A 19,788-nucleotide genomic window follows, 5' to 3' on the forward strand; every position below is an offset into this window, starting at 1 on the left:
CGTCCTCGTGAAAGATGAGTTCAGTCTGTATGATGCTATGGAAACATGGTTGGAGCATTGTTACAATGACGATTCCGAACAATTATCGACCTCCCTCCAAGAAAGTATACAGTATGTACGATTTCCGATGATGTCACCGACGCAACTGGCTAAAGTTCAGGTGGGATATACTTTCCGTTTTAGGTACCACCCAAAATTAAAAATAATATTCTTTTGTTTATATTATTTTTAACATTTCATGTTACAAGAATAATGAAAAATAAAACAAAAATATAGGATCAAATTGATCTATAGATTTAATAGAAAATAGAAATGTTTCGTCTGTTTTTTATGGCAACATTTTTCTCGGTGCTATAAGATGAAAAATGATAAGTAGTGTCTTTCAAGGAACTTGTTCTCGTATATAAATATTACGAAATAAAAATTATCGATGTTCTAGTCGGAGAATATCAACATTGTATCGACACAATTGTTTTTACAGGATTCAAATTTGTGCAGAGAGCACCTGGATTTGTACTCGCAGCTGTTATTAGAAGCGTACCAGTTTCACACGTGTGGCACACAGGTAGAACCAGATGAGTACTCCAGATTTGTACTTCGAGATTATCTTATACAACCAGATAAATTGCCTCGTCCACCGAGTCAGAAACCTACAACACCGCCCCCCAGAGAGCCAAGCGAGAATGGAGACAGAGACACTATGAATAATGGGAATAACCGTCATGCTGCAAATACGACAGACGATGAAATGTCAGAAAGCGGAAGTGAGGACGGGAAATACCCATCTTCACATTCTACATCAGCATCCCAGGATGACTTGGAAAATGAATATATAACGAGCGACGTGGGAAATGGTAACAACGATGACGCCATGAATACACGTAGTGGTGGTTATCATTGTGACAACAGTGTGGATACAACAACAGCACCTGTGACCGAAAACAGTGCCAATAATCTAAGTGACACTGGCCACGGCGAAACAAGTGGTGCCAACTAACGAGAATAATTATTATCCCTCAAGTGTTAGACAGTCATTTGGTTATTATTATTTGTTATTGGTTAAAAACGGTCACATGATCGTTTGGTAAATATTGACTTCGAGCTTATTTCTTACATGTGACGTCATTTTGTGTGTTACTGGTCTCTGAAGTCATAAATACGGGCACTAATAGCTGTAGAAGATAACAGAATGCATGGGTGGCATTTTTATTGAGATTCTCCACTGGGGGCTAATTTTAACTCGAAAGTTTGCGTTTCGGCTCTCAGTTTTGGTATTGTTGTCCCTTCATGGGATAATAAAATAGACCTAAATCAAAACCAAAATCTGTATAATATAGCAGCAATTATCTGTTTCTAATTGGTAATATTAGAGTGGTGTATTTGATGAAGTTGAATTCTGCCAAAAGTGTATTATACGATGTTGACAATGTTTGTAAATTCCTGTGACGATATGCCGTCCCGTGACAACCGACATCTTGCATGAATATCCTATCGCAATGTAGCCATGTACAAGAACACATAGTTTAGTAGAAAATTTATGATATATTTAGAAATATATTTTCGTGAGTGCGATATTATTATCATTCTGATGTGAATATTCTGGAAAGAAGGTATGAAAGGTAGATGCAAAACTGCACTGAGTGAATTAACAACGATGTAGGAAGAATGAACTTCACATTATTTTCACAATGCTAACTACCAAAGTTTCACTGCTTTTTGCTTTTTCGAAATTGGATGCTGCGCCCTCTATGGTATAATTCACTCATTGATTCCCCTCTGAACACGATGGTGGCGATGTAACCACTCAAAACGTAGTTACGTCATTAAAAACGGTATAATCAGACAACGTTAGCGTGTCAAACTCGTATACGATTAACGTTATGCTAGATGTGTCGACTTTCATAGACAGTGTTTTGCATACGAGCATAAACTTGTACAATTAATCAATTTCGGATTATGCAAATTAATACATTTTCCGACTATTTGAAGACCAACAAAAAAACGTTTTAATCGATTTTAGTCGTTTTTGTAGTTCTCCTAATTAAAATATGAATCTGGATTTAGCATGTTCCGTTATTCACTGTTGTTTTTTTTTTTGGCGCCACCTAGAGTTTGCTATATTCAGTTCGTTCTCATTCCTAGAAATGCATGCAGATGTAATTACGTCTGATCAAGGGGTACGTTTATTTTACAAAGAACACTGTGAATAAATTGAGGATTTCGTTATTCACTCTGACCTTCAGCCTCATTATTTTATAGTACAGGCCGCATCCGGCAACAACTACGTCTGTTCATCACACTTCGAATGACAGTGAAGTTACGAATCGATCCTGAAGGCCATTGTTGCATAGTTGCATCAAGTGTTGTCAGTCGATGTTACATTTAGGTAGAGCGGCGATTTTTACGGCTTAGAACTCGCCATTTTATTCAGGTTGTCATAAGATTCAGTAAAATTCAAATACCTAGATATCGCACTACGGTTCAGCATTCAAAAGACCGTGAACTCCTGATAAAAAATTTGAAGGCGTTTGGTGTAGTTACTATATGAACATGTAGGTCGTGCACATCTTGGACCTACTGAGAACGAGCCTACCATTTGCTGACCGTAATCGGACAGAGTATATCAACAACTTACTCTAAGTACTACTCAGTAGACGAGTAGTCTACATCGAATACAACAAACAAACGCTCATATCCAACACGACGTTTCTAAACAAGTAACGCACACTTTTAATTCAATTCACGACTCACGAAAACGCAACTGCGCATGCTCAGTTCAGTTTTGGCAATAAGCTGTCGGAAAAAGGTGTGTGTCCGTAAAAAGTATATAAAAAATCCCATTATCACTAAATCAATAGGTTTACTTAGTGATCGTAGTCCGATTATTAGTACGCTGTAGTTATGGCAACGTGCTGGTATACTTCGGTGACTTGCAGTGAGGATATATGCCATGCTTCTGCGTTATTTTATTTTATAAAAATCAATAGTCACGCAACCGGCCTGGATGAAAATTTGTTCAAAGTTAACCCCAGTAGTTATTTTTCTCAAAATTGTCGTCGTTTCCAGCACAATAAAAGCTTAATACTTTTTAGAAAGGAATCATAATTGGAGGTGATTGTTCTCAGATTGGGTTAAATCGGGAAACAGTAAGTTTTCATAATTCTGTGAATTCGTTCATATATTTATGAGCGATGGCCATTCCGCCGAGACATGTTCGATCTCAGTCCAACTGCAGCGTATACAAAATACGATGTATGCACACGATGAACGCCGCGTTTTACAAGTTTATTCTAAACTAAGCCGTGCTGTACGTTGCAGGTACAGTGAAGCACTAGGCCACATGTAATCACCAAAGCCTAGATTACTGTCGTTTGATCAAGATTCTAGCAACAGTGATTAATGAGTCCAGACGTATTCCCTGTTAGTAATTGTACACGATCGTTTTATCAATTAATCTAAAACTGTTCACCCAGATACATCATCGGTATCCCGTGGTCAGATCTAACAGTATACGTGAATGTTGAAAATCGTTTGATCTAGTCTCACAAATTACCACCTATCAACGGTTGACAGAGTGCATGGGGAGCTTGATTGTATTACAATCACCGAGAAATATAGGATGTCCCGACGCGGACGGTATATATTAGTAAAGAGTCATGCCCCGCGAACGTTATCAATTATTGAACCGCCATAATTCCGAGGGCAATTACAGCTAACATGTCATGTGCCAAAAAGCGTTAAACCTGAAAGCAGGTGAATGAATGAATCAAAGTATAGGAACTGTTACGCTTGACAAATATTGGCTAATAAGCGTGTCTTCTGGCGAAATAAGTTGTCCAGACTTCAGGTTTGAGCTAATTGGACGATGCACGATGCGAACGCTGTAATTAGTTTCTTTTTATGTCGCAATTGAACGTAGGTATATAAGTAGCTAACCTGAGGATGAGGGCGGTCGACAATTGCATATCATTTTCTCCGATGAATATACTATCAATCTTTGATTTGATTTGGATTTATTACTCATATCAAAAGGTTACTGGAAACTGCCCAATTAGATCCGTAGAAGTCCCGACTTTCTTTCCTGCTACTATTTACGAGTATGTGACATGGAAAGGAGTCTATCATCACAAGGCAATCTGCTACTCAAATAAAAAGGGTAGTTTCTGCGCAACTATCTTCGTATCTGTGCGGGTGTACAAATGAGGCTCACCAAAAAACGGAATATTTACGCAGCAACTGTTTTTTTTTAGGGCTCTAAAAATCGACAAGCATTTTAAACAAGCTAGAAAATATAGAAAATCAAATTAACAAAACAGTCTAGTAATCCGTCAATAGTCGTCAGATTTTGTGTGAATGGAACTCACATCTAACAATAATCGTCGTGATGCTTTTAATTACAAATACCAACTCCATGTTCCGTTATTACAAACGAAGAATATATCTTTCACCTTATTTTTTATCTGTAAGAATAACCGAGTGCGTTTGCTTAAAAAGTAAAAGCTACTAATATATTATATCTTTTAATATAATACAGACGCCTATTGTATGTACTATGCCACTGTGATTGGCCGTTATTGGACTATAAACAAACCGACTATTTTTGCTAAGTTCAGTAAACCACAGTCACTCTACTAGTAGAGTGACTGTGAGTAAACGCTGCATTGTGTTAGCGTGAATCACATCTAATTCAACCGTACACTCAGTCGCTTACTTGTTGAAAGTCAATGAAGCGTTACAAACTGCTAACGGATGTTTTGTTTCCCCGCACTCTGACATTTTCCTGAGTCGCCACCCAAATTGAAAAATCTAATGATTCAACACTTTGGTTAAAAGTATATTCTAAAATGAATCGGATTGCCCCGACATTGATTTCCGCTTCCGGTAAGCTTGTCCTTCAATGTTATTTTGTTTAAACATGGATGACGTACAGAGGATTTGGTTCGTAAAAATAATGACGTCATACACTTTGCATACCCGCATACCTGAATCAGCACACTTTATTAAAAACATATTTATATGTTTTGTCCATGTTCATTCATCATCTATATTGATATTATTTTATTGACACCATAAAACAAGATCAAAAGTCCCATCAATGAATTCTAATTAAGCTTATGAACCAACTACTTCATATTTGGTGCGATACGCTGTTTGTATTCCATTAATTTTGATGTGCTGTCGATTCTTCACTCGGGCCTGCAATTAAATATTTCACAATACAGTGATCAACTGGTAAAACCATTCACATCAGTCATTGCATCTGCTTATTGAATGTATATGCTTCTCCAACATTAGTGCTGTTAAATATTTTGTGTTTTTAACAGTCAGCAAACCAATTACATGTTTGGTGATTCGGTACCATCTGTGGCGACTTACGATATTTACTAGCAATAAACAGGTTTTTGTGAGTACTTTTCAAAAACGTGCGGTAGCTTGGTCAAACCAGTAACTTAATTAAAATTCTGAAGGGTCTAATTTCATCTTTTGTTATGAATTGTAATTTGATCGTACACAGATAATCGGCTCATTCGGTTGCTAAGTTTTAAGACTATGACTACATGTTTGATTTTTTGATTTTAAATAAATATATATTTAATCAACCTACATCCTGAATGGCTTAAAATTAGGATTGGATCATGCGAAGGGTACTTTAAGAAGACATGTATAAATATCTATTGATATAAAAAAATGACGAGCAAGAAATTAGCACGTGATCACAAGCACAACAATGAACGACGTGCACAGTAGCAAGCTATATTATAGTATCATAACTGATTTTGATTTTGTGAGCGGCATTCAACTACACAGAGGATCAGATATTTCCCGTTATATCAGGAAAAATATAAAATACAGCAGCCTGATTTAATGTGTTGATATTTTAGACAATTGAGCAAAACATTATAACGCCACTCAGTGTATTGAGAGTATTTTATTGCAGTCGAACAATATAAAACTTATTTTATTATAATGTTTAGCAGCGATAGGGGCCATAATTTACAGAATCTGATTTGATTTGTCCTTTTTTGGACTATTATATCTCAGTAAAATGATTTGTTTCAAGCATGCTTCTTAAACGTTGATTTGGTGACGTGTTAGGAAGACAATTTTGGTAGATTTATCCTGGATGTTTCAGTTATAATAGTATTTACAATGGCCCTCCATGTGCTAGTAAACAGAGGGATATATAAACAATATAGCGAAATCAGTGACCAATCCTGTGCTTGTCCTTAGCCTGCACGCAAATCACACATTTTCATGAATGTTCATTCTAGTGTTCAAGTGATAGTTTCAAACCACTTTTTTTTTTATTAAGAATCGGCAAATAGTTCTGAAATTATGACGAAAAACACCGACATTAGATTTAGTCAACATATAGGTGGTCTGTAATTTTGCCGATGATTCAGATTATTTGATAAGGTCTCTAGTAGAATAATTATATACATACATTAAAAAGTATGAGTATACCGTTTAGTTTGTCTGACTCTCTATATGACGCCCACTCGTCACGAAGCGTCCTGATCAATATTGGTCCCATGACTGACGTATACAACGTTTATAAAAGATATTATTATTAAAAAAAATTGTTCGCATCTGATCGTGATAAATTGTATCGTGTTCATGGAATCCGCATTTTATTAATTGTAGACACCCCACGAGATGGCTGGAAATCTGAAGAAGGCTTCCCTGGAAGCTTTGCCATGTTAACCCATGCAGAGATTTTACACCATACGTGGCCACCATCTAATAGAATATTCGCAGGTGCCACATGGTATTTTATTTGTCAACGAACACTTGGTACTGTGTGCAATGTAAAATTGCATTGTCGTGATTGTTGAAGGTAATTGAAGACGACATATATATACGGAGGCGCCTGTTTTGCCACTCTGAAAAGTGATCTCCCCTTTTCTAGAATTAATATAGCCTGAATGTACTCAATTTATTTATTTCAAATCATTAAATAATTGTCAAAATGCATTGATTCTGTTTCAATTCAGGCATAACCGTATTTGCAGCAATAATCCTACTATACATATATGATACTACATTGGTTATTGCTAGGATACCGGTAATTATGTACGAAAACGGCACACCGGAAGAGTCGGTACATTTTTAGACAATTGATCATTCTCGTTTAGTGTAGTAATAAAATATTTTGAAATGTAATTGTTAAGGTGTGTCCTTCAATTATTACATTGTCTATGTCAACAATATATTCCGAACGCGCAACTGCAGTAGATGTCGCGTATTGCCAATATGCGAAATAAACATGAATCTATTTAGTCGCCAACGTTCCATTTCAAATTATACAAATTACACACAATAAGAGATGCATCATTTCATAGAATTTTATAATTAAATGCTCTCTCATTGTGTGTACGATGTTGAAAATCAGTCATCAGTATTTGTGTGTATTTTCTTCTTCGCATGATTTTTGCGGCACAATAATAATTTCCGTTAAAGAGACAAGAACGGAAATTTGGGATAATGTAAGCATCAATATTACGGATCTACAGCTTTCTAGAATGATGTGGATCACGTGACGTGTTTATATTTTCCATTATATATTAAAAATGCCTTAGACGACGGACAGCTATTTGTAATTCTTCCCAAGATCGAAGTTATTTTTCGAAACAAACGATCTTTCCGTAAATTCAACTTCAAAACCAAGAAAAAGAAGGGTAGGACACTGTGGCATATAACAATGAATTCGGCATACGTATTGCACGACGTTCTTTTGTGGTAGTCGTCACATGCGCGAGATATATGGGTCTCATATAAACAGAGATGGCGACTTTTAACGAGTACAAACTGAGACGTTACTAAGCTTTAATTACGTATTTTTAGGTGATTGAAAGGTATCGAAGGAGTCACCGGTGGTAATTAGTGAAAGTTGCCCCAAGTTAAACCTCATACAATAAAAGCACATTGGATTTTGGGAAAAACACGAATGTCGCACATGCGCAGCGCGACCACCACTGCCCTTTAAAATGTTTGCCAAATGTACTTTTGAGATGATAACAATACGTGATTGAATACTAAACAGCAGAATTAGCCTCGTGTTTTCCCGAACAACATTTCAAAATATTACAAGAAATGTATATTTATTTATGCATCGTCCGAATCGCACGGTTTCGCTAAAGCCGGCCATTCATAACCGGTCCATGAACCCGTGCGTGGTCGTGTTAGGAAAAGCTGTATTTCACTGCAGTTAAATTGAGTCATTTGATTGGGCGCGTCAAGGAGCTGGTGCCACCAATCAGCGTTGCAGTATCATAAATGTGAACGTCTGGATTCGTTACAGATTAAAACTATGGTGGCTTGTAGGCTTTGTGCTGAATCACCGAGTCAGGAACAGAAGGTTTATATTCGCTGACACGTTTCCAAAAATTTTTAAGCCAACGTTGAAAATTTATTGTGGGCAAGTGAATGAAGACGATGGAATGTCTGAATACAAGTAATGCCCCTGACCCATTTCCCATAGCATTTCCCATAATTTCATCAAAAGTGAAGCGTAATAGGCTTTTGTAATTGTGGTACCTTTTGCCAGGAAATCTGTCATCACTACTCTGTCCTGGTCCCAGAAGACTGTGAGCATGACCTTGCCAGCGGAGTGCTGCACCCTTGCCTTCTTTGGAGGCGGCGAGTCCAAGTGCTTCCACTGCATTGACTGGGCTTTGGTCTCTGGATCATAGTGATGGACCCAAGTTTCATCCTGTGAAATCAGTCTTTTGAAAAACTTGACTCATCTTCTTGGTACATCTCCAAATTCATTCTCGAGCACTCGACGCGTTCTTGCTTCTGGAAAGGTGTGAGCAATCTGGGAATCCATCTGACAGACACCTTATGCATATGCAAATGGTCATGAATGATAGTTTTCAAAGACCCTGTACTAATCTTGACCTTTTGGGCTATTTGGCGAACAGTAATGCGTCGATCTACCAAAATGACTGCCTCAACTTGACGGACAGATGTCTCATCAATGGCAGAAGAGGGACGACCAGGTCATGGAGCTGTTTCCACAGACTTCCGGCCATGTTTGAATTCACGATGCCAGCGTTTTACAAGGTCATATGATGGGGCATCATCACCATAAGTTTCTTTCATTTCATCAAAAGTCCCCTTTGGTGTGCTTCCTTTCAAATACAAATACAAAAACCGTATCAATGCGCGACACTCAACTGGCTCCATTTTACACCTGACTCAGTTCAAACACCTGTAAATCAGAAACCACAATTAGTTCAGAACTGTTTTTTGCAACATAACCCATAGAGATGTCATGAATTTGTTTTCGCGTATCTGTTGGTCGACTTAATTAACTGATTATTAGCGAATTGCTGTGTTATGTCTGTCATCGTGTAGGCCTATTTGAAGTTTTGGACGGAACTTGGCTCAGTGGTTTGGAACTAATTACAAGATACCGTCGCTATTCTGACATCCATAGTTATTAATGTAGTGAACGATTAATCAAAAGATATGACGTATTCAGTACTTAGTGTGATTGGCTTTATGATTGAAGGTTACGCCCTAGAGTCTTTTTACTGCATTGTAATTGGTCAGAGTTTTGAAAATGAATAAAGAGAGTTTGAGTTGGTCTTGAAGAGTACAGCACGATAGACACAGTAGAGAGAGAGCAGTCCCGGGCAGTCCGAGAGAGTCCAGGGGCGAGCCTTGAGAGAGTCCAGTCTTGGGCGAGTCTTGGTTCAGCCTTGCGAGAGTCTTGGAGATTTTTTCCCCAGGGCGCTGTGTCTTATAGAGTGCTCGATTGACCGACTAAGACGAGAGCTGAAACGTATTTCGTTGTGTGTGTCTTATTTGACTGTAAAGTTAAAGTGACTTCCCCGATCCCGTACCTCAAGGGGACGAGATATAGAGACGAGACGAGTTCCCCCCTGACAAGTGTAGAGAACCCGAGAGAAAGAGATTTACCCCGTGATAGAGATGTAAATCATTACATGACAACTGGAAGTGGCTCAGGGCATAATACTTATTGAACGCCCTTCGTATTTGTGCAAACTGTGTTTTAGTAAACTGCTGCCAAAACTGTTGAAACTGATAACATATCGACTTGTCCGATCCGGTTTCGTGGCAACAAACACATTATTTCACTCAGATACAGCACTAAGCGCTTTCTTGAGATGGTCAGTAAGCTTTCACAGAGCAAAAAGCTAGCATCACGTTGATTTCTATATTCCAAGATTTTAATTTTACTTTTTCTATCATGAGTTTTGATTGGTAATGCAAATGAGCCCAAGTAAATGTTATAATCGTTCGAGGGCGTGCGATATACAGCAAATCGTGGTGAAATCTGTTTCTGAAGGGTTAATGTTGAAGCTTCGGCCGAGTAAATGGTCCCCGGGTGGCAAAGATAATATTTATGTGATAAACAGAAAACTCTGAGTGCATATGAATTTGGAAAGAATGAGTTTCTAAACCTTCTCCAGGGTCTATCATTCAACGGTGGCATTTGCTATCTAAAATAAGTACTTGTTATCCTAGATCTTTTTACAAGATACGGTTTAGAATTATGAAAGTTCACACCTGCTGTCTCTAATGAATAAATCAGCTCTTGCAATATCTTCTATCGATTTATGTTTATTCCATCTCTAAATGCTCGGTTTAATGATCAAAATGTTTATGTTACCCTATGTGATATTTTGTTCCTTATATACGTTGTTACAGAGATATTTTATTTACAAAATATTTGGTTTGAAGAACTGTTGACAAGATTTCATTATGCCCGCCAATATCGATGTATCATGACGACATTTCAAAGTCACCCTGCAATAACATTACACAAATATGCGACCTATACCTGTCTGGTTACACCGTGCAATAGAAACCGTGTTACAAAGCGTAAAAACGTGGGCGAATCGGTGTTGCGGCCTTTACTTGATTGAGGGTGTTGATGAAAGTGTTTGGCTGGATGCGATGCTTGGTGCGTGGTTGGACGCGATGTTTGGTGCGTGGTTGGACGCGGTTCGTGGCTTGACGTGTTGATTGATGTGTGATCCGATGTAGGATGGAATGATGAAAACAAATTCGTGAATAAAGGTGACGGAGCTTGGTGTTCCATAAATGCCTGTGATACCCCTGCACTATGCATATAAATGCCTGTGATACCCCTGCACTGTGCATATAAATGCCTGTGATACCCCTGCACTATGCATATAAATGCCTGTGATACCCCTGCACTGTGCATATAAATGCCTGTGATACCCCTGCACTATGCATATAAATGCCTGTGATACCCCTGCACTATGCATATAAATGCATGTGATACCCCTGCACTATGCATATAAATGCCTGTGATACCCCTGCACGGTGCATATAAATGCCTGTGATACCCCTGCACTATGCATATAAATGCCTGTGATACCCCTGCACTATGCATATAAATGCCTGTGATACCCCTGCACTATGCATATAAATGCCTGTGATACCCCTGCACTATGCATATAAATGCCTGTGATACCCCTGCACTATGCATATAAATGCCTGTGATACCCCTGCACTATGCATATAAATGCCTGTGATACCCCTGCACTATGCATATAAATGCCTGTGATACCCCTGCACTATGCATATAAATGCCTGTGATACCCCTGCACTATGCATATAAATGCCTGTGATACCCTGCACTGTGCATATACATGCCTGTGATACCCCTGCACTATGCATATAAATGCCTGTGACACCCCTGCACTATGCATATAAATGCCTGTGATACCCCTGCACTATGCATATAAATGCCTGTGATACCCCCTGCACTATGCATATAAATGCCTGTGATACCCCTGCACTATGCATATAAATGCCTGTGATACCCCTGCACTGTGCATATACATGCCTGTGATACCCCTGCACTATGCATATAAATGCCTGTGATACCCCTGCACTATGCATATAAATGCCTGTGATACCCCTGCACTATGCATATACATGCCTGTGATACCCCTGCACTATGCATATACATGCCTGTGATACACCTGCACTATGCATATAAAGGGAAAGTGAGAAATATATGGTTAAGAATGCATTTGATTAAATAACGTGTTCTAATTTAACTTTTCATTTTCTAAAACTGCCAACTTAGTATAATTCCTGAACAAAGAAGAAATAAACCAGCTTTGCTGTCAGGTATAACACGAGATATTACACACATTCTGTATGAAGATAATCAATCGTACATTATCCAGTGGTTTACACTGAGACACTGAAATAACTTTAAAGTACTAAACACTATGTCCAAATGTATTATAGCAACTAAAACGCTATTTTTAAAACCCTGGTTAAATGAAATGGGACCTGAATATAACACATAACGATTATTGATACATCGAGCGGATGTCACGAATTCTCATCTGTATTATTCTTATAGTGTCTTATTAGCAGCAAAGTAAATATATATATAGAAATACAACTCTGGTTAGTGTCGTACGCCCGATTGCGTTGAGAAGATCCACAACATTTTCAGTTTATAGGCGATCAGTATTTTTAACGTGCGTTATAAACGTATACATGTATTGAAAACTGTATAACCCATTTTCCCAAACAGAAAAGCTTGAAATATAATTTAATGGTTTGGTCTTATGATTTGAAGACCGATTTATCAACTTAAATGTAAACATTTGAACATACTTAAAAATGACGCAAGTTATATACGCAAACCACCCTCTAAAACGCGACAGTTACGTCACATCCTAGAGGGTGGTGCGGCGGGTTTAATATCTAGATGTTGAATGATAGACAATTGTAATGTATGAGTTGTTACTGTTAAGCGATATATTCATTTTGTATGCTTGTTTTTCACACTCCTGTGGTTAAAAAAATATGTTGTTAGTAAAGATGATTGTACATGTTACATTTGCTGGCCATCCAGTAGGTTTCTCATTACTGAAGTCAGCTGGTAGCTTGCGTTTTCTATTATCATAGACCAGTCAGTCACCCTTGGTGCTAAGCTTTTGTATCGTGTTTCAAAATTATTGCGTCGACAGAGGTGGCGACCTCTCCCCGTGGCGTCGAAGGTTGACTCATTGGGTACATCGTTTTCAACGCTTTCAAACACGCAAGACATTTTAGGAATTGCGCGGTACGTTTGTAAGCTGTAGTCCAAACAATCGTGTCTAAGGGTTTCCTTATCTTCCACTTTTTTCTAGCTACGACCAAATTAAATGCTACCGACAAAGATATATCGGTAGCTTATCTGTCGTTTTCAGATGATATACAGGTTGTAATAGTAGGATGCATAGTAACTTTTTAGAGCTACTCTAAATATTTTCTTCAATTCTAGTGCATTCATACCATGAAATATGTGTCATAATTATCCCAAACCCAAATATTAATTCAAGTTCACTGTTGTGCAGTTTTTTATCATGTCAACATTGTACCGTCCACGAACACTAGATATTATTTTCTGATACTTAATGTAGCTTACTGACTTTTTTGTTGGTTATTGGGAAGCTACGAAAACATTGTTCATTACAAGAAATTGTTTTATTTCAAACTATAGAAACAAATATATCACTGGAACATATACAACGTTCCTTCTTTCGGTAAACCACATAATATGTTCCATGTATATCAAATGTTAATCGAATGACTCTAGACAACATGGGAAATGCAATCCAATGATCACGCTATGAACCACGGAGGAAACAACACAACAGTCATACAGACGTGGTGGCACGAAACTTTACATGAAGGGGATAGGTCGGCTCCCCATCCTTGTGCCAAAGGCGCGAACTTACTAAGGGGTAAGGGTGCATGCTTTCCCCCACATATTTTGAATTCTAGGCTTTCTGAAACGCTATTTCCTGCATTTTGAGGATGGATTTTGAACGGGCGACGCCCCCAACATTTTTTTCGAGACGCCCCCCCCCTCTGTGCCGCCGCCACTGTCATACATATAAACATGGCTAGATAAACGTTTTTTGTTGTTTTTAGGATGTACGACAACTTTCGAGAGTAATTGCAGTACTAAATGGGTTCAACGCATGCGGACGCTTTTTTATTGTTACATATTTGCACAAACCATTGATGTAAAACCGTCGGATAGTGCGAACCATTCAACATGACCGTAGTAACTGACCCATACACAAAGCAATGTGATTCATTCTCCCAATTGGCTCAAAGTCACCGCATTAACACCTTCGAATAGTCACTGCACTAATGTTATATTTATCAGTTCATGCATTATTGTATTTACCAGCCATGGCACGTTGCAAGTAGCAAACTGGGACATCTGAACCTGTACATAGGCTTGAGAATACGATCAAAAGAAGACTCTGCAATGTTAGGTAAAAACATTATTAATGTTTACGAGCACCGCCAACTAGACACACGATTAAACAGTAAATATATACTTCATAAGTTTTAGTTATTATACTTTAAATTATTAGTGTTAACGTCTAGTTTATTAATAGTGATAATAATAACAACAACTCAATCCAAAAACCTACAAGAAACAAACAAACATTCAGACCAACAGTAAATATATCAGGACCCCATTGGTCTGTCACGTGATGCAGTAAAAGAAATAGGTTGTTTGTACCCTAATACATATTAATGAGCAATATTTTTTTTAATTTCAGTTCGGCAATAATTGCACACTGAGCAATACATCTGAATTGGATTAAAAGTAAACCGAATAAATATCAGAAATAAATGCAAAAACTACTAAAATAACACAGCCATGCAACGTTTAATATTTTGCTGTTTGTTGTATACAACGCAGTACATTTTGCTGTTCGTTGCATACAACGCAGTATATTTTCTTTTTGCAATAATAAGGATTTGCGTGTTCCAGCAAGGTGTAGATTTCGCAAAGGGAATAGTCATACCGGTAGTCACGACACTACCATGATCTCCAAAGCAAAATATAATGACATTTCATCGGTCGTGAAAATTCAATTCCGATAAATCTACAATTTGATTGGTAAATGTGCATGTCAATTAGATGGCGTTAATAGACACGTCACGATTGTAGCTTTATATTAAAAACTGGGAAATATTAAACAAATGTACTGCACTGTCTATATCACCAGTATACCACTAACACACCACACACCACACTCAATTCTAAATCATATATACCATATTGACACACTAACGTTCTTACTACGATAGTTTGCGCAAAAAGTTGATTATTCTGTATATGAATTAATGTTGAACTTGTCTTGAACTAACTTAACGTGTATCCACAGGGAATGAACAAATTTTACACTTGAATTTGTCAGTTAATGTGACTTAGAGTCTTGGGTATAGCGTGGCATATTACAATCTCTTGGGACCATCGTGGTAAGTGTTGAATATTTCGAGGGAGCTTATATCAGATCAAATTTTGTTATCTTTTGAGCATGTTTCTGAGCATATGTGTAATGCGTTTTGGGAGAGAAATCCTATTGAACATAATATAACACTGTTATTGCCCTGGTAACTATAAATTTAATGTTTTGAAAATTGGTTCTAATAACAATATTAATATCAATGATAACACATCAACTGATTCAACCATGGTCGCAATGAATAATTTTGAGATATTCTAAAATACTATAGACTCAATGTAAATACAATTATGAAATTGCCATTATTCCAGTGTCACTTGTTTGATGCTCTCATTGTTTCCATCTCAGTGGCAAGAACCTAATACTGTAAATGGTTAAATCATTGATATTGTGTTTATCATATGTACTCGTTTCACAGCTTTGTGTCAGCCATAATTGGAATTTCACCATTTCTTATACACTGTTTCACTTTTTTACTGTGACCGTCATTACATATACATTACAGTATTGCCAATATTTTAATTAAATGTTTATATAATTATATCTTGGCTCGATATTTTGTATTTCGGCAAATGCACAACGGTAAATTACTAAGGTACTTAGTTGAAATATTCATATTTGCCTTATAAAGAATGTATATTCAAGTCATCGACTGTGTTGTGGTTTAGCGACTTCAAGCAATTTCTGCTTACAACTCTTTATTTAATTCTGTATGAAACGTGCGCGTGCCGTTCTGTGCACATTTTGTATGACTGTTATCAGTCAAGCCAGTTCAAGAGCGAAATCAATAGGATAAACAGTCAAAGTCAATAAAGTAACCAAGGTGTTAAAATAGATTAAGTATTAGAAAATAAAATTCTGCATAGACATGTCTCTAACGCATGTTTTTTTGTTAATTGGTACTTTTTTGAACTGAGCAGCACCCTCAACAAAATATTACATGTAATAACGTAAATAATCCATCGAGTTTTCACTGTTTCCCTATAAGGGCGTGTTGGCTGATTATTCTTTGGACACCATAGAGAATAGTTTCTGTTCTCCTTAACAAAGAAGCCCAGTACTAAAAACAAAGGGCAGTTTATCGGATTAAAGTAGGATTTAGATCTTGTTATAATCCAAATTCCTCTTGGAAACGCTGTAAGCAGAAATGTTCAAATTGTTTGCAATGACCAATTTAATTGATATTTATCACATTGACATCTTAATACACTTGGTTATTGGAAATCTGACAATTTCATAATTCGTAAACTGAAAAAAAAACGACACACTGCTAATATAGATGTTAAATGATGCAATGTAATTGCATGGGTATATCTGTTTCATCAATATTAAATCAACAGTAAACATTTATTCTTAATTATTTTGGCGTCGATTGTATTATTAGATAGTATTAGTATCAGCGTGATAGACGCATCACACTTAACAAACATGTCATATGTTGTATGCACTGATGGCCACAGTGAACTAAAGCAGAATATAAGATAACAATTCGTGACTAACGTCTATGATTCCTAAAGTATTACTTCAAATCTACATCCTCTACCTAGAGTATTCCGAATGCAATAAAACAGAAGCGCAGTTTTTATTGATTTTTATTGATATATATATATATATATATATATATATAGTGTAGATACGAAAGTCGATTATTCCAAAACAAAAGTGCTCAATACAAAGTTTATGTAAAGCGGGTGAATACGGTGATAGAGGAATTAATACACAACTACATGAATATTGAAACTCGACAGCACTGTTTCGTAAGGTACAAGTACCTTTGTGATGGCGGGTGGGTGATTACTCTCCTTGTGTACATATACCAAGTTGGCATTAGGCTTTATGAAGGGACTGTACGAACTTTCAATGAGGTTTAGCGTGACATCAAGGAAGTTTACGATTTTCTTGTTTGCTTCGATCGTGATCTTTAGGCCGTTGTTTTTAAACACGCGACAGATAGCTTTTTTGATTTTTTCAGTCTCTTTGGGTGAGGCGTCTAAGGCGACTAAGTCATCATCTCGGTATAGACCGATGTGAACTTTCTTTTTTAACTGTGCTTTGAGCTGTGAAAGCAGGAAGCAGCCCACAAGTTCACAGGTCTCTGCGCCGTCGAAACTTCCCATTGTAACATCAAACGTGTTGGAGCCCGTCTCCTCTTGTTTTGCATGCATTAAAATGGCGAATACAATTCCAAACATTGTTTGAGAAATGTGAGCAAATTCATGATTTACAAGTGATTCCTATTCTTGGTTTCACTTGCAACATTGTCATGTGTAAATTTTGAATAATATGCCCTGCAATAAAACATTAAATACAATTCGCACAAGGATAAACATACTATATGCACAACCAACGTACGTATGCATTAGGTCAGTGAGAGAATACTATGGACCCAAAAAGAAATCCGCCACATGTGACTCTAAGGTGTGTCATCAAACACGTGACAGTGATGTCATCTGATAACTTATGTATTATAGTGTATTCGTATTTACCACAATCTCACCATCATTTTATCTGCCAGAAAGTTTTAATGTTGTGGTTACTATTTCTCAAAATCCTAGATTTAAGAGTTCGGATGGAGGCAATGTCGCTGTAGAACTGATTTATGTTAATTTCATAGGTTACAGAAGTGGGATATTGCTGTGAGGATGAGAAAATTAAAATATCTGGAAAAAGCTGGCTCTTAGAGTAAAAAAATCAAGACACAAATCTAAGTATCCAGAAGAAGTTTAAGAAGTCTCGGTAATCTCATGTTTAGCTTGATATGTCACTGGCATATAATAACTAAATCTAGGATTGTTAATATATTTGAATGTGACACGAAGGATTTCGACCAGCAGGGAAATACAATTTGTTCCAATTTGAATGTTGATTCTCTTTTAAAATGTATATCGTCTAAACTCGAAATACATATTATCAATCCGAAATTCCTGTATAGCGATATTGACATCTTCAGTGTTAAAACATTTTGTATCAATTTTGTACTTTTAATTTTGTCTCATAATATATACCATATAATTGGAACGACTAGAGCCATTTGATAATTGCCTGATGGATAATGTTCTTATTGCGTAACTTTAGTTAAGCACGTGGTTATGGAAGTCCAAATCATTGAAACTGTTTTTGCTGGTAAACGTATATATATATTTCTCAAAAACAACCTATTTTAATGAATTATTTTGTTAATTTACAATAATGATATTCCACCATCACCCAAAAGACATATCCAAATATAAAAAAAAAAGAAAATAAAAGTCAACATAAATCAACATATGAGGTTTTGAATGACAAGAAAAAGGGTCAAGGAAATGTAATCAATTCGAGAGTTTAGAAAAGAAGTACAAGGATCAACGCAATGTCACGTATGGAAATCTCGATGAAAAGAACAGAGTTCAACAAAATAGAGCTTAGAATATAAAGATCAACGAAATTAAACATATGAAATTATGGTCTAGCACACGTGGAGAGCGCATCCTCCATAAACGCAAGGGGATATATTTAACTCATAAACGTGTGGAATCAATGGGTTATTTTGACGTCGATTAAACGACTTAAATGGTGTTTATTTAATCTATAGTATTTTAGGTTGATTCATCTGCGATCGACTTGCTTCGTTCCAATTTGCAACTTTGAGAGCATTGCGTTTTTTGTGTGTGCTAACACGTCTAAGATATAATATATATATATAATAAGATGTAATATATATATATATATATATTGAATTTTACATTTACTTTGGGATATTCTTGTCTTAAATAATGTGGTATAGAGTATTCTGAATATTAAATGTCAGAGTGACTGTTTTATCCCTTGAGAATTGTATTGGGAATTTAAAATTCAAAACACATTGTACATACGCAGATTATTATGATGTGTATACGAGCAATGACACAAGTTGGTCATAAAAGCATAATCAACTGCTGCAATGTAGAAAGTCGCGTATGCAAAAAAAAGGAGTTATTCAGCTGCTTAATTCGCAAGTTATATGGAACGCGCACAAATTCGATATATAAGCAGAATCGATTGGCGCAATAAACAGCCTGGTATATTATTTCAACTTCGATGAACGTCTACATGCAAAACCACCATCCGTATGCTGCAGCCGAAGCTACGATCAATGTAGACAATTTGGTTATAGAAGCATAATCGACTAAGATAATTATGTTTTAAAAATAATCCCAAGAATACCCAATATTACCTATTTAGCATATAAATCTTACGCAATCGATCGTTCGAGATAAGGGGCAATAAAGAAATCTAACTGCGAGTGAAATTATTACAACATAGCACACATATTCTTGAAATGTGTATTTATATATTTTTTGAAAATGATGATATTGGTCGTTAATTATGTAATAGTGTCATCACTGTGTAGTTACAACAAATTACCAACTCATATTGAAAGAAGATATATACCGCAATCCCCTAACTATTTATAGACACGTAGTTGAACCGGAGATTGCCTCGACTAAATTATAGTTCCTCTTCTAAAGATTTAAGCAGTTCATAT

The sequence above is a fragment of the Saccoglossus kowalevskii genome, chromosome 5 (genome assembly GCF_978046115.1).
Source record: "Saccoglossus kowalevskii chromosome 5, keSacKowa6.1, whole genome shotgun sequence".
In the NCBI taxonomy this organism is placed as follows: Eukaryota; Metazoa; Hemichordata; class Enteropneusta; family Harrimaniidae; genus Saccoglossus; species Saccoglossus kowalevskii.